The 11,523-nt window shown below is 38.2% G+C and overlaps 1 protein-coding gene across 1 annotated transcript in view; it reads left to right on the top strand.

The window, feature by feature from the left end:
- Window position 1: 1 nt before the first annotated feature.
- The window catches only part of ZNF565 (zinc finger protein 565), a 32,680-nt gene continuing 21,158 nt past the window's right edge, over window positions 2–11,523 (top strand). Inside the window, exon 1 of the mRNA XM_082862950.1 lies at window positions 2–26. The gene's annotated coding sequence lies outside the window, so the exon portion shown is untranslated. The remainder of the gene's footprint in view (window positions 27–11,523) is intronic.

Here is an 11,523-nt window from a genome sequence, read left to right as displayed (position 1 = left end):
CGGACGCGACCACGGGGAGGCAGAAGGTGAGGGGTCTGGGAGTCCGGGGCGGGGACAGGGCGTGTCCAGAGAGCCTGGGGTTTTTGCGCGCTGGCGTGAGCGGGCTGAAAATGCACAATTCTGAATGTGTCTTTGTGTGTCATGGTGGTGAGTAGATTGTGCGACTGTGTGTGCCTTAGTGGGTGTGAGATTGTGGCTGTGTATAAAGCTGTGGAGGTGTCTATGATCGTGTTTCATTGTGTGTCCTAAGAGTGGATATGTGTTTGTGTGACATTGACCATTTGTTCAGCACCAAGTGTGTGGGTGTGAGGTGCCTCTGACTCCAGTACTCTGACAGACTTTGGCCCTGGACAGTGATAACCTCAGCCTTTCCCTGTAACACCGAAATTGGGCATGATGTCCAGTCTTCTCTGCTCTCCCTCCCCTGTGTGGGAGGGTCGGGCGATGACCCTTTAAAAATGCCCTGGTCCGTCATGATTGCTTTTCCTTGACTCTTCTCCAAGAGACGTATTGAGAAGAGAAGAAAAGAATTATTATTGAACATCCAAAAGCCAAGTTCTCCGTGTATCAGTTTTTCTTCTTTCCCTGAAACCCTTCTTATTATTCGTGATGTGTGTTAAAAAAAATTTAGCCAAATAAATGTGAAGATTAATTGGCTTTATTCAACAATTCATGAATCAGCCAGCATCCCATCTACCAAGTAGAGAGATACTCCAAGGAGTTGGACAAAATGGAAGGTTTTTATAGGCAGTAGGGAAGTGGTGCAAGGAAGTTATTAGCAAAAGAAAAGAAAGGATTGTTTTAGGCCGGGACATCTTTTAGGGGAAGGGAATGGCAGGGGTCTTATCATGCAGATTACCTCACTAGTGCTAATCAGGAAATTTCAGATTGATTGTTTAAAGAGCACATTTTCTTTTGTTTGTTTGTTGAGTTTTTATTTAGGAGCACATTTTCTTGAGAGAGATTGAAACTGGAATTGTCTTGTTTGCTGTTATGGGGGCACATGACCCCATTTGGGGCTTTTTTTTTTTTTAACACGTGCTTTTCCTTCCTTCTTCTGAAACTTCTTGCCTAACAAAGACACACACCACCACCCACCCCCAAGTGAACTGGTGTCCAGTGTTTGCCATGGAGTAAATTACTGAGTGCTATGGAGGTGAACTGAAAGGCCCATACCTTCCATACTCCCTATACACCTAATGTTAATCTAAATGTTTTTAAACTTTTCATTTTTAATTAGCTTTAGACTTAAAACTGTTGCAAAAATAGAATTCCCAAATACTCTTAACCCAGCTTCTCTATCAAAGCCAGGAGATTAATGCTGATAAATAACCAATCTACAAACCTTATTCAGATTTCATCAGTGTCCCTTAGTGTCCTGTTTCTGGACAAGGATCCAATCCAGGATCATATGTTGCAATTAAGTTGGTAACTCTCCTTAGTCTTCTTTTATCTGGAACGGTTACTCAATCTTTGTCTTTCATGACCTTGACACTTTTGAGATGAACTGGCCGTTTATTTTGTAAATTCTGCAATGTAGAATGTTCCTCAATTTGAGGTTGTCTGATACTTCCTCATAATTAAATTTGGATTATGCAGTTGAGGCAAGACTACCCCAGAAGTGATGTATTCTCAGTGCATCTCATCAGGAGACACATGAGATTAATTTGTCTCATTATTGGTGGTGTTAACTTTATTTGCCAGGTTTCTCCACTGCAAAGTCACTCTTTCCATTATAATTAATGTGTCTCAAGGAGAAATACTTTAGGTCTATAAAATTATGCTGTTTTTCATCCTACTTCCACCTACTACATCCATTGATAATTCCTGCCTGAAAATTTATTACCAGGTATTTGCCAAACGTTGATTTTTTTTTCGGATTCTGTTATTCCTTCTACATTTATTAATTATAATTCTGTCACAAATAGATTTTCCTTCTCCCCATTTAATTGATTTACTAACTTATATAAGTATAGTCTGGATTTTTTAATACTATAGGTTATAATCCATTACTATCACTATTTTATTGCGCGAATTGTCCCATATTTGGCCACTGGGAAACCCTTTGGATTGGTTCCTGTATCCTTTCAACATATCCCCTTTATTTATTTATTTATTTAGTACTTCCTTATTTTCCTGCACCACAGGATGTTCCAGGTTGATACTGTACTTTCCCAGCCTTAGTCCTGGAATCAGCAAATTTCCCAGGGATCACTGGCTCCTTTTATTAGAAAATTATATTTAGAAACCGAGATTAGATGTGCTCGTTGCTACTGGGATGTCTTTGCTTCTTGACTTTCTCAGATATGAAATATATGCATCTGTACCCACACATCTGTATCTATCTGTATGTATACCTATACAGATAATCCATGATGTCATATGATATCTCCAATTCCAGTTCAGTACCACAAGGCTTCTTCTAGACATCTCCATTTCCTTTTCTGTAACTCCTTTCTCTGACAGTGAAAAACTCGGCTCTCATTAACCACAGTACATTTATTTATTTGCTCAGTCTTGAGTAGAAAGTAGTTTTAACACATATCCCCAAACCCCATATAGTTCTTTTTGTATTTAGTCTTACAGTTCATAGTAAAAATACAGTACCGCCCCCCCAAAAATAAAATAAATAAAAATACAGTTTTCCCTACACCCATCTGTATGGTAATATTACTCATTTGTAATATACATAGGTTCATTTGTTACTGTTTGTATTTTATTTGGGGCTCCCAAACACACATCCTGGTTGATTTTAATTATTTTTTGAGTATGTGAAACATTAACATGGTTCTGAAAGTTAGAATTAGACCAGAAGATCTACTCAGTTACTCCTCCATCATTCCTTCTCTCCCAATTCCATTCCCCCATTCTTTCCACACTGTGCCCAATCACCCATTATAGGTAACCAACCAATCTCAGTTTATTGGGGGTTTTTATGGTTAAATATACATAACATAAAATTTACCATTTTAATTATGCTGTTCAGTAACATTAACTCCATTTGCATTGTGCAGCCATCGCCACCATTCATCTCCAGAACTTTTTTCATCTTCAAAGACCGAAACTCTGTACCCATCAAACAATAATTCCCTTCGCCCCTTCCTCCAGCCCCTTGAAACCACCATTCTGCTTTTTATCTCTATGAATTAGAATATTCTAGGTACCTCACATAAGTGGAATCATACAGTGTTTGTCCTTTTATGACTGACTTATTTCACTGAGCACAATATCTTCAGGATTCATCCATGTTATAGCATATGTCAGAATTTCCTTCCTTTTTAAGTCTGAATAATTTTCCATTGTACATGTATACGACATTCTGTTTATTAATTTATCAGTGGGCACTTGGGTTGTTAACACCTTTTCGCGATTGTGAATAATGCTGCTTTGAACATGGGTTTAAGAATATCTGTTCATATCCCTGCTTTCACTTCTTTGGAGTATATATCCAGAAGTTGAATTGCTGGATCACATGATATGTTTAATTTTTTGAGGAATCACCATACCATTTTCTACAACAGCTGCACTGTTTTACATTCCCACTGGCAGTGAACAAGGGTTCTGATTTCTCTACATCCTTGCCAATGCTTGTTATTTTCTGCTTTTTTTATAATAGCCATCCTAATGAGTGTGAAGTGGTATCTCATTATGGTTTTGATTTGCATTCCTTTAATTATTAGTGATGTAGGAAATCTTTTCACGTTGTTTGTTGGCCATTTGTATATCTTCGGAGAAATATCCTTTGCCCCTCCCCCCCTTTTCTTTTGGCTGCACTGTGCAGCGTGCAGGATCTCAGTTCCCCGACCAGGAATTGAACCTGGGCCATGGCAGTGAAAGCCTGGAATCCTAACCACGAGGCCACTGGGGTTTGTTTGTTTTTTGTTGTTGTGTTCTAGGAGTTCTTTATATACTCTGAATAGTAATCCCTTATAAAACACATGATTTGCAAATATTCCCATTCCATGGATTGTACTTTCACTCTGTTGACAGTATCCTTTGATGCACAAAAGTTTTTTATTTTGATGAAGTCTACAACACGTTTTTTTCTTTTGTTTCCTGTGCTTTCGTTGTCATATCCAAGAAATAATTGCTAAATCTAGTGTTATGAAGATTTTCCCCTATGTTTTCTTCTAAGAGTTTTATAGTTTTAGCTCTTATGTTTAGATCTTTGATCCATTTTGAGTTAATTTTTTAGTGTAGTATTAGGTACAGGTCCAACTTTATTCTTTTGCATGTGGATATCCAGTTTTCCCAGCACCATTTGTTGAAAAGACTGTCCTTTCCCCTATCAAATAGTCTTGACTCCATTGCTGAAAATTATTTCACCATATATGTGAGGATTTCTATTTCATTGGTCTAGATATCTGTCTTTTTGTTAGTACCACACTGTTTTTTGTTTGTTTGTTTGTTTTTTGTTTTGTTTTGTTTTTTTGCGGCACGCGGCCTCTCACTGTTGTGGCCTCTCCCGTTGCGGAGCACAGGCTCCGGACACGCAGGCTCAGCAGCCATGGCTCACGGGCCTAGCCGCTCCACGGCATGTGGGATCTTCCCGGACCAGGGGCACGAACCCACATCCCCTGCATCAGCAGGCGGACTCTCAACCACTCCGCCACCAGGGAAGCCCACCACACTGTTTTGATTACCATCTTTGGTAAGTTTTGTAGTAAGTTTTGAAATCAAGAATTGTGAGAGTAAGATTGTTTTGGCTATTTGGGGTCCCTTGAGATTCTGTGTGAATTTTAGGATGGATTTTTCCATTTTTTCAAAAAATCATTGGGGTTTTCATAAGGACTGCATTGAATCTGTATGTTACTTTAGGTAGTATTGCCATCTGTCTTGGTCAGCTCAAGCTTCCATAACAAAATACCATACACTGGGTGGCTTAAACAACAGAAATTTATTTTCTCACAATTATGGAGGTTGGAAGTCTGAGATCAAGGTGCCACCTTCTCACTGAGTCCTCGCATGGCAGAGAGAGAGTGAGCTCTCTGGTATCTCTTCTTATAGGGACACTACTGCTATCATATCAGGCCCCCACCCTTATGATGTCCTTTAAATGTAATTACTTCCATAACGGCCCTATCTCCAAATACAGTGACATTAGGGGTTAGGGCTTCCAACATATGAATGGGGCGGGGAGGATACACACAATTCTAAGTCCATGACAGCATCTTAACAATATTAAGTATTCCAAGTCTTGAACACAGGATATCTTTCCATTTATTTATGTCTTCTTTCATTTCTTTCAGCAATCTTTGTAGTTATCAATGTGTTAAGTCTTTTGCTTCCTTAGTTAAGTTTATTCCTAAGTATTTTGTTCTTTTTGATATTATCATAAATGGATTTGTTTTTTAAAATTTTCTTTTCTGATTGTTCATTGTTAGTCTATATAGAAATTCAACTGATTTTTGTGTGTTGATTTTGTATCCTGCAACTTTGCTGAATTCATTTTTTAGTTCTAACAGGGTTTGTGTGTGTGTGTGTGTGTGTGTGTGTGTGTGTGTGTGTGTGTGTATGTAATCTCTAGGGTTTTCTATATATAAGATTATGTCATCTGTGAACAGAGATAAGTTTACTTCTTCCTTTCCAATTTGGATGCCTTTTATTTCTTTTTCTTGTGCAACTGCTCTGGCTAGGACTTCCAGTACTATGTTGATAGACATCTTTGCATACATATCCTTAAGGGAGGGCCTTTTTTACATCTTTTTTGTGTGTGAATTGTCCATCTCTTTTTCCTGTTTACTTTCATGGGGTTTTTTTGTTTGTTGTTTGTTTGTTTTTGTTTTTGGTGCTTTGTCACAATGTTTAAGAATTCTTTACACATTAGGAATATTAGTTCCTCATCTGTGTTATATGGTGCAAGTATTTTCTTCCAGTTTAACAGTTGTCTTTTGACTTTGTTTATGGTGTTCTTTGTCGTTGAATATTTTTATTTTTATGTAGTCAAATTACCAGTGTTTTCCTTTATTGCTTCTGGAGTTAGAAAGCCTTTCTCAATCTCAGGATTAAAGGGGAATTTACATGTGTTATCTTCTAATAACTGTATGATTTCATCTTTTACATCTAGCACCCTGATCTATTTGGAGTTTAATTTTGTGTATGGAATGGGGTATGGATTTAATTTTATATTTTCTAAATGGCTATCCAGTTTTCCCAGCACCATTTATTAAGAATTTTATCTTTGCCCCACTGATTTGAAATGCCATCTCTATCATATACTAAATGTCCATACATATTGATACTTGGTTCTATTTCTAGGCCTTCTGTTCTGTTCCACTGGTTGGTTTGTCTATTTATGCACTACTACCACACTGTTTTAATTATAGAGACTTTACAGTACATTTTAATGTCTAGTACAGCTAGTTTCCTGATGTTCCTTTTTTTATTGTCAAATTATTCAGTTTCTCCTTTATACCATTTATGCAGCAAAGGGTTCTGTTGGCATAGATCTACATCTTTTGGAGGGTTGTGATTTGTTGATTCATGAACAATGGCCCCTGCATAATTGTACACAGATACCCTGGATCATGTAACACTTGTTATTAATATTTTTGATTTTCACAGTCTGGGTTGATGAACAAGGCCTTCTGCTGTTCTGGCTTTTAGGAGTAAGAATGTGATTGGGACCTATATCAGAAGTCTAGATTCACAAATCTGGGATAAAAGTTTGTTTCAGTAACCAGATCTAATTTGATATGGGACATTTTAGGTTTTGGGTCTTAAATTTGTTTCCAGCCAAATCCATGTTGTTCTTTTGATAAGTTATGGAAAAAACAAAAAAAAGAATATTACCTAGTAGTACTTGGTGTTTGTAAATAAGTGGTTACAGCAGGGTTTTTAAAGAAGGTCCAGGCTCCCACCCTTAGACTTCAGGGCTCTGCAGACGCCATGAAATTTTATGCAGCTTTTGCAGATACTTTTTTTTAAAATACTTATTTATTTATTTATTTTGGCTGCGCTGGGTCTTAGTTGCAGCACGCGGGATCCTCACTGTGGCTTGCAGGCTCATAGTTGTGGCATCTTAGTTATGCCATTCGGGCCTCTTAGTTGTGGCATATGAACTCTTAGTTGTGGCATGCATCCCGGACCAGGGATTGAACCCGGGCCTCCTGCATTGGGAGCATGGAGTCTCAGCCACTGGACCACCAGGGAAGTCATTGCAGATACTTATTTATTTGATTTTTTTCTTGAAAGGAGTTTTATGATTTCATAAGATTTTCAAAGAGATTCATGACTCTTAAAAATTTAGAACTGCAATCAAAGACAGTAGTGCCCGGTAATAATAACCTTTGAGATGTTGTGCAAAATTTGTGCCCAACAACAGGGAGTTAAAAGAGGAAGTTTCTATCACATATTACATTCATATGATGGAATATTATTCAGCTAATAAACATATGCTTACAGAGAGTTAACCAGAACAAAGAAAATACTGTAATGATACAACACTGAAAATGATGAATAAAAAAGTATTCAGGGCTTCCCTGGTGGCGCAGTGGTTGAGGGTCCGCCTGCCGATGCGGGGGACACGGGTTCGTGCCCCGGTCCGGGAGGATCCCGCATGCCGCGGAGTGGCTGGGCCCGTGAGCCATGGCCGCTGAGCCTGCGCGTCCGGAGCCGGTACTCCGCAACGGGAGAGGCCACAGCGGTGAGAGGCCCGCATACCGCAAAAAAAAAAAAAAAAAAAGTATTCAAATTTTGCAAAGATCCCATCCCCAAATTTTTTAATGGGTAATTGAATGGAGAAGAAACTGGCTACGTATCTGACACCATGCATTCCGCTTTGTGCTCACTGTCTCACTTAAACTGGAAATTGCACTGTCTTGAAAATTGGTCATTCACAGGATGTTTTTGATAATGAAGCTATTTCAGTGCACCAGAGAATATGTTAAAGGACTGTTAAAGAACTTTTAGTTGTAATTTGTTTCAATCATACTAATTTCCTTTTTTGTCCCTACTTGTGTTGTAGACATTGGCTCGATTGCTTATAATTTTTCTGCTGCCAGGAAAATAAATGTCAGCTACAACTCTAGTTATTTATTTTTGTTTAAGTGGAAAGTACTGTTATGTTTTTTATTATGAAATATATAAGCTTAATGCAAAAATTAGAAATTTTGCTTAAAATGTAATTCATCTAAAGATAAATATTCTTAATATTTGATGGATATATTTCAGGTATTTTTCTGTGGGATTTTTATTTATTTTTTATTTATTTATTTTGTGGTACGCGGGCCTCTCACTGTTGTGGCCTCTCCCGTTGCGGAGCACAGGCTCCGGACGCGCAGGCTCAGCGGCCATGGCTCACGGGCCCAGCCGCTCCGCGGCATGTGGGATCTTCCCAGACCGGGGCACGAACCCGTGTTCCCTGCATTGGCAGGCGGACTCTCAACCACTGCGCCACCAGGGAAGCCCTTTCTGTGGGATTTTATAGAGTGGTATCTCTTATATAAATTCTGTAACCTGCCTGCTTCATTTAATAATGCATTGACTGTGTAACAATTATATTTTAAAGTCACTATGTAGTATTTCATTATCGAGATGCACCTTAATTTATTCGCTTTACTGCCTACTAAAGAGCATTTATATTTCTGTATTTTAATTGTGAAATTGTCCCAAAAGTACTCTTGTGCATACAACTTCATGTATTTTTATAATGAATTCCTTTGGGTCAGGCATTAGACATTTATTAAGAATTTGCAAATATGCAAAATCCTAACCTAGAACTCAGGGAGACAAAGTACTTTTAAAAAGTAAGAATCTCTGTTTTTAAATTACAAATAATGTAATGGGGGAGATAAAACTTGTATACAAATGTCCAAAGTAAAGGATGAAAAAGGGCACTAGTTTACCCTGATAGTATGCTATGAGAGTTCATAAGAGGAAGATATTTGTATGACCAGAGCTGTCATTGTCATGTCATGTCATATCTAAGTCAAACTGATCTCATAAGAACTCTATGGAGGTGAACTGAGTCACCTATATTTCCTGCAATTTTCATTCTAATCATCAGAAATCCAAAGTATGGGGACTTTCCTGGAAGTCCAGTGGTTAAGACTTCACCTTCCAATGCAGGGGGCACAAGTTCGATCCCTGGTTGGGGAGCTAAGATCCCACATGCCTCATGGCCAAAAAAGCCAAAACATAAAACAGAAGTACTATTGTAACAAATTCAATAAAGACTTTAAAAATGGTCCACATCAAAAAAGTCTTTAAAAAAAAAAGTGTTCAAAAGAAATACAAAGTATGACCAGTGGAGCAAGATGATTCTATAGCTGTTCAGAGAACACTGAGGCAAATAGGGCAGGTGCAGAAACATAATAAACCTATCTGGCGAGAAGTGCTGAAAGGAAGCATCACTTATACACAGGACTTGGCCTGAATGACTTTTAGTTCTCTTCCAGGCAGGTCTCCAGCACACATAAATGTAGTTACCAAATCAAGAAGTTTGCAACAATTGGGAGCTGACAAGCAAAAACAACAAAAGCCATTCTGTGAAAAAGAACTGTTTTTAGAATATCCTGAGCTATTGTTTCATGTTCAAAGGAAGATTGTTTAAAATAAAGTATTTCCTTTTTCATCTGCCATTTGGGAGTAGCTTATACTTAACAGAACTTTAAAATATGCATTTAAAAATTAATGCCTGGTTATTGAAAAACTACACTTAAGCAAAACTAAGAAAATTGAAGATCACAACCCAGAAATAACCAAAGTAATCTTTAAGGATAAAACTTCCCAGATATGTTCAGTCTGATTTGTCTGTCTATATTGTCTATGTTAATATATACATGTATTTTACAAATAAGACCATATGATGCCCAGTTGTTTTGTAATCTAACCATATCTTGAACATTTTCTATGTTATTAACTACTTAATTACTACTAAATTTGTGAGTACTGAGAATTGCTGTTTTATAGAAATCTTTAATTTATTTAATATGCTGTTGTCTGACTCAGAATCTAGAACATTGCCTGAGAATGTACATACCTCTCAGTGTATTGATTTTGGGTTGATGTTTAGACTGGATGTTTACATCCATAAAGCTCAATACAACATTTAAAAATATGACATATAGGAAAAGTTTCAAGTTACATCAGAAATTCACTTAGTTAAATATCAGAGTCATGTAAATATTTTGACAAACGTATAGATTGGCCTGTCAACAAAAGGGATGTGCAGATGTTCATGGTGCTAAATGAGGCCATGTTACTGCACACAAAGCAACTAATTATTAATATCTATAATAACTGGTGATCAGGAAGTGATGTTTTAAGAAATTTTCATCTTTTTTTTTCTTTTTGTCTGCGTTGGGGCTCCATTGCTGCGTGCGGGCCTTCTGTAGTAGGGGCAAGCGGGGGCTACTCTTTGTTGCGGCGTGTAGGCCTCTCATTGCAGTGGCTTCTCCTGTTGTGAAGCATGGGCTCTAGCCTCGCGGGCTTCAGTAGTTGTGGCGCCCAGGCTCAGTAGTTTTGGCTCATGGGCTCTAGAGCGCAGGCTCATTAGTTGTGGTGCACAGGCTTAGTTGCTCCGTGGCATGTGGGATCTTCCCAGACTGGGGATCATAACCGTGTCCCCTGCATTGGCAGGCAGATTCTTAACCACTGCACAACCAGGGAAGTCCCAGAAATTTTCATCTTAATACAATAGTTTATTATTTATATGTAGGTGTTTCTTGTGTTTAATTATGTTTAGAAATTATTTGGGGGCTTTGTGTTAAAATGTGACTCATTATATTTTTCACATTTTAAATATTGGGAGAGAGGCTCCTGGTTAGAGTCTTTACTCAGAATGATTGCTTTTTCAGGAACAGATTGCTAATGTTAAGGTGAAGATATCTATATATATCTACTCCTCATGAGCTGTCAAGTTCTCGCACTCCCCCGGCCCAAGCCTTGTGTGATGTGGGATCCATGCCCTCTGAAGAATAAGAATGTCTGTCAATTTAGGGACAGGGAAAATCCAGGGATGTAACTGCAAGCTTCACTGGGTGGTGTGTAGATGGCTGAACTTTGCTTAGAAGGATTTGTACAAAGATTTGATGATAGAGATCTAAAGGAGCATGATTTTGCTGGATCAAGAACAACTTGTCCCCTAACTCATAATCTGCCTTTTTAGGGCCTTTTGTTTCACATTGTGGGTTTGTGAAAAATCCCTTTGAGATGTATAGAGTTGGAAATGCACAGCTCTGCTCTGTTATTTCTGAAGTTTCCTCTGACTTTTTAAAAATTATTCTTTCTTGTATTGACCAAGGCCGCAAGTCTGAATTTTTATTTAGTCAGAGTATAGCTGAATTAGCATATTAGTTAGGACAGGTTGTTACGCTGTGGTAGCAAACAACCCCCAAATCTCAGTGGTTTACAAAATAACTTTTTAATTTTTGCTCATTATGCATCAGCATAGGCAGGGTCCCAGACTAAAGGAGACTCCACCATCCTGTAGCTGTACCATCTGAAACACACAGCCTCCTTGGCCACCACATCAGCAATAGAAAGATTAGAGAATTATGTGGTCTGGATTATGTGGAAGAC

This window comes from Leucopleurus acutus (assembly GCF_964270905.1).
Source record: "Leucopleurus acutus genome assembly, chromosome: 20".
NCBI lineage: Eukaryota > Metazoa > Chordata > Mammalia > Artiodactyla > Delphinidae > Leucopleurus > Leucopleurus acutus.
This window is presented reverse-complemented; position numbering and strand designations above follow the sequence as displayed.